Genomic DNA, 5,929 nt, shown 5'->3' with positions numbered 1-5,929 from the left:
ATGACTTGGAATGATGGCCATGGAGCCTCTTTTGCTGTACTTAAAATGATGTACACAAACTATGTACGCTCCGTCATTGACAATGCAGCACCTGTTTTATGTACTTATTCACAAAGCGATATGAATAGGCTAGAAAGCATACAGGATGAAGCCATTTCAAACATTCTTGGAGTTCCAAAGAATAAAACTGCTGAAATGTCCAATCTACAAAAATAGTTATTATCCCTTCCCAGTATTAAAGAAAGAATTGTGGAACTGAATGCTAAGCTTGCAATTAGGATTGCCAGAGATCCCCATTATAATGACATGGCTAAAAAAAAATTGAGCTCTGTGCTACTTTCAGGGGGAAACAAGAGAAGCAAAAAATGGCATCACAGAGCTGTCGGCTACCTTGAAGATCCTCACCTACTTCAACAAGCTCGTGAGCTCATGCCTGTAGAAAGATTACCTCCCTGGGTAGATCCCCTGAATCACTCGTGCAGGATTATCATCAATGATATGGTAAAGAAAAAAACCAACATGGTACCCCAAGAAATAAGCCACAAGTATCTTAAGGAAATTTATAATGAAGCTGGAGATGAACTAGATCAAATCTTCACTGATGGGTCATCTAATCCTATTAATGGCCGGGCGGGTGCAGCATACACGGTAATTAAGAAGGATGATGTATTTTTTCCACCAAAAAATGAGGAAAAAGCGCGCATTGAGAACTATACCTCTTCAACACAAGCAGAGTTAACTGCCATTGCTATGGCGTTAAGGTATATTATTGAACAGAATACTACTGGTGCAGTGATTTGCACCGATTCGAGAGCAGCACTGCAAAGCCTAAATAAAGATCGGGACGAGAATCTTTCAATAGTCGCTGAAATTAAGAGAGTTGTGAAGGTACTAACCAACCAGGGAAGAGTTGTCAAGTTCCTGTGGATTCCCTCCCATGTTGGAATCTATGGAAATGAACGCGCAGATGTGTTGGCAGCTGAAGGCGCTGAGGGAGACCATATTGAATACTTCATACCCAAGACTCTTCTAGAAATTAGAAGTATTATTAGGGAACATCATCGTCATCTCAATCATTATGAATCAAAAAAAAAAGAGAATGTGGTGGTTGCGGGAGAGAATTAATAATAGAGAAAAAACATCTTGGATACAAATGTCCACACGTACAGCAGCTTTTTGTTAACAACATATAATAAGGATGATTTATAATGTATCTTATCTACCATTTGACAGAGGCTGTTTACCTTGGAGACCGGTTGGAAATATATGAATTGAATTTCAAATCTTATTGTTCCTTCTATTACATTTTTATATATGACAATTATATATATCTGGCGGGATCATCATCTGGCGGGAAACGCCAGGCGGGTGGTACCGGCTCCGACACTGCTGCTGAAAATTCGTGGTATTTCGTCTCCACTCAACGTTGCATGGCCTAACTGCTGCCTAGCACGAGTTAAGTGCATGGAGACTTAATATGCCATAACTCACAGTGAACCTCAACAGTAATCAACCAAAATTAACCATTTTTCGCCTGCCTTTCTACGACCCTTCAGCCAAGTGTTCCCTATACGCTAGGCATCCCTACTACAATTCACCAAGTATCTACCTTTAGAAACGCTACCAAGAATCTATTCGTCGAAAACATGCCCAAACATAACACCAAGCAAGGTAGGGGTGCCTCTCGCTCTGGTTCCATTACTCCTAGAGTTCTGAATGAAACACTGGCAACGTTGCAATCCCCGCCGATGTTGGTAAACACAGCATCCGCTCCCCCTCCTCACTCCCCCCATTCAACTCACTCACTCGAATCTCTAGCTGTAGAATTCACTCAATCTATGGCTCCCTGTCCAAACTTCAAACCTCTCCGAAGTAATCCATGGCTCCAGAAACTGCACAACCTTGTGAAAATGCAATCAGAAGCTATTTCGGCCCTCCAAGCCACAGTCATCCGACAACAACATACCATAGACCGCCTCCTTGAATCGTCGACGAACAACAACCAAGAAATTCACAACATACAAACTGTTGCAAATGGTGCAATGGAACAAATACGTAAGATTCAGGCCGAAGAAATCCACTCAGCTCAAAGTGACCTCCTTCAAAAGCTGGAAAAACAGATCAATCTCCTTCAGATTCACCAGGCGGCTTCTGAAGATGACCAAGAGCAACAACAACTTCATGACTCCCTGATAATTAGCTCTACTGATCTACCTGATGAACAACAAGGTGAGGATTGCTGTAACATAGCCAACATCCTAATTAATTCAAAGATCAGTGTCAATGTTCAAATCAAATCGGCTATTAGGTTAGATAAAAACAATCCCCGTACCATTAGGAGAATGCTCATCAAACTTGCAAATCCCTCTGTGAAGTCTGACCTCATACAATCAGCTGCTAAGCAAAAAACCAACCTCTATATAAATGAGTGTCTTACAAAGCAGCGTGGATCCCTCCTCTACAGGCTGCGCCAAATTCGCAAACATAACCCTGGTGTTATCAAGCAGTGCTACACAAGGAATGGTACGATTTTTGCGAAGAAGGGGGTCCATAGAATTACCCCAATCATCCCAAATCAGGCCAAAACTACCCAAAACGTATTAGCATTACGTAAGTAATGAAGAAATATGGTATATTTACTTACTATAATGTTGGTGCTACACGTAGAACATGATCAAACCTATTTTTTCTCTGAAATAATCTAATTTCATAACGAAATGAGACGTAAATATGTGAGAGGTGACGCCATAGGAAGTCGACGGTCCAAGCGACAATTGTGTGGAGCGACTTATCCAAGATATATGGTCGCCTGGAGAGTGTTTGCTGCCATAACAGCCTCCTGTACACAGTGATCCAGTCGTCGTATTTCATGGCTCAAATTGTCGCAAATTTAATTGGTAATATTAACAAGTAGAATGTGTATTTATAATAATATTTTTCATAAACAGCCACAAAATATTTAATATTTATTAAAAAAAAGTGTCTGGAAGTTAAATCAATTCCACATGACAATAAATTTGTTATATAGATACTAGCGTTATTCGTTGGTATGCGTTCGCTATTTAAACTACTCCAGTCCTTTTCGTTCATAGAACACCGAACCCTACACGCTCTCTGATATATTGCTTAATTAACAAATATTCACAAATAAAGATTATATTTATATATGTTATCAGAAAGGCAGATATAAAATAGTTTGTGTTAATGCATCACAGAGATTATACCTTATTAGAGAGGAAAAATATTCATATTTTAAACAAGGCTTCTTGGCCGACGCTCTCCCTTTCGATGGGAACTATGACCTTTTGAAAATCAATGTTAATTGAATCTATATATTATAAAAAACGAAGTTTTTTATGTCATCAGAAAGACATATAAGCTGCATGTTAATACTTTGGTATAAATATAACTGAAGTGAAAGTGAAGATATATGCCTTTTTATAGTTACTTGATGGCTCGCTCAGGGAGTGTGAAGGCCTGCACACAAGCCAATCAATTTTATAATTAATGTACATATATGCAAAGTAACGTCAAAGGTTTTTATTTCAGAATGAAGACAGATGTAGACGATAATGTAAATACATTTCAAGGAAAACATATCTTAAATGAAAGCAAAGATATGGTCAAATAAATAGGCAATACCACACCATCGCCAGTGTCCGGACACATGAATATTCGCATTAGGTAGGTGAAAGGAAATGTACCCAACCATTTCCATTTACGCGACCAGTTTCCGTTCTTATGTTCTTACTTACATTTATTGAAATTTATCATCATCATCATTTACAGAAATAAATTAACATAAAAATGTAGTAATTTTAATACACAAAACAGAAGTAGATATGTATGTAAATTATGACGCAGGATAGGATCACTATTGCAGAACTATTCGCATACTTTGCGTCATTATATACAGTACTGGAATTTAAAAAAAATCGCGGAATTCAGAGATAACACCATCATTGGTGTCCAAGAAAAGTGTAAGTACTTCATTTATAATGATGTGCTGCCCGAAATCTTAGCGAAGTATCTAAAATTTGCTTACTGTAAGTAATTCATGCAAATGATTGTAAAGCCGTCGCCCAGTTGGGTGGGTGTGGAGCACATGACTGTTAAGCTGCCGCCCAGTTGGGTGGATGTGGAGCACATGACTGTTAAGCTGCCGCCCAGTTGGGTGGGTGTTGAGCACATGACTGTTAAGCTGCCGCCCAGTTGGGTGGGTGTGGATCACATGACTGTTAAGCTGCCGCCCAGTTTGGTGGGTGTGGAGCACATGACTGTAAAGCTGCCACCCAGTTGGGTGGGTGTGGAGCACATGCCTGTTAAGCTGCCGCCCAGTTCGGTGGGTGTGGAGCACATGACTGTAAAGCAGCCGCCCAGTTGGGTGGGTGTAGAGCAAGACTAGTAATTGGACGACTCACCATAGATGTAAAGTGCCTAGTATAGTGACTTGTGAGCCTCTTGTTGAATCACTTGTGATACAAAGATTATTGATGTGTGTATTTGTGTGGGTGATTGAATATATATGTGAATGTATATGTATATATGCAATTGACGATCACGAAACAATAATCATTTGTATGCGGAAAAATCCATATTTAATTTCTCTGGATTTACCGCATATGTATATATATGTACATGTATGTATGATTATGTGTACATGTATATATAACATTAATAAGAGGAAATGAAGATGAAGAAATGATAAAAAGAATGGCAATAGTGGATAGTAGTAACACACTTAAGAATTATTCAGTAATAAATACAAACTCGTCCTTCACCTATGATAAAGGAAAGTCAACTTGGAAGGATTCAATTTACATGAGATTAAGATTAGGATACAAATATATCTTGCAATACGGAGTTGATGTCAGTGAAAAAGATAAGGAGTGTAAATTATGTAGTATGCCGCACGCCCACACCTTAGAACATTATGTATTATAGTGTCAACTTATTGATAACTATAGAAATAAGGAAATAAGTAATGTACCACATCAAATTGTTTGTATGTGTGATAATGGTATGATAGACAGTATACTTAGGAGCTACAAAAATTTTGCCCCAAGAGTGTAACAATTGTATGCTGTACTTACTATATTAACCTGCAATGTTAAATGGGATTCTTGTAATGTTAATTGTCTATTTGTACTTACTGAATTTGTGCGCCCCTTGAGGGACTTGAAGTAGAGGGGGTAGAAATAGCCTAAGTTACTCTATCCCTTTGAGATGTATTTTTTTCTTGTCTCAATAAACATACTTGAACTTGAACTATAAATATTTTTGGCTTCCTGACCATAAAGTTACCGCCGCAGTCGAGGGTAAGAGACCGGATGTACCCCATATACAAGCCGCACTAGCTATTAGTTCATAAAAGCTGACAACTTACCCAGATAAACATTACTTCCTAATTATATATATATATGCAAATAATACAATTAAAATGTTTAAAACATGATTATATATATGTATCATGTGGACAGTTTTTAATGTAATTTTTTCTCCTGATATTCGGGTTCTTTATTATGCTTCATCTTGAGGCAAAGCCCAATACCTTACGCCATATTGATGCTCTGTCCACAGATCATTCTCTCTCTCTCTCTCTCTCAAATCATATACATTGATGGTTTCCTACACCGCCACACGGGTGCAGCTGCAAGTGCAGTTGCCTCTACCCATCAGACAGAACTATTTGCCTTGCTTGTTACACTAAAATGTGTACAAGTGTGTGTGTCTATGTATGTATTAACACGATATACTGAACGGGGTGAGAATAGCTTGAGCTACCTCATCCATTTGTGTGTATTTTACCTCAATAAACTTATTTCAATTTCAATTTCAATTCAAGTCTCCAAGCTTGATGCATTAATTGTAAGTGATTTTCTACCATCCTGCATTAATTGTAAGTGATTTCTATCATGCTTAATTGCGC

This window comes from Procambarus clarkii, chromosome 50, assembly GCF_040958095.1.
Source record: "Procambarus clarkii isolate CNS0578487 chromosome 50, FALCON_Pclarkii_2.0, whole genome shotgun sequence".
Classification (NCBI taxonomy): Eukaryota; Metazoa; Arthropoda; class Malacostraca; order Decapoda; family Cambaridae; genus Procambarus; species Procambarus clarkii.
Note: the sequence above shows the minus strand (reverse complement) of the source record.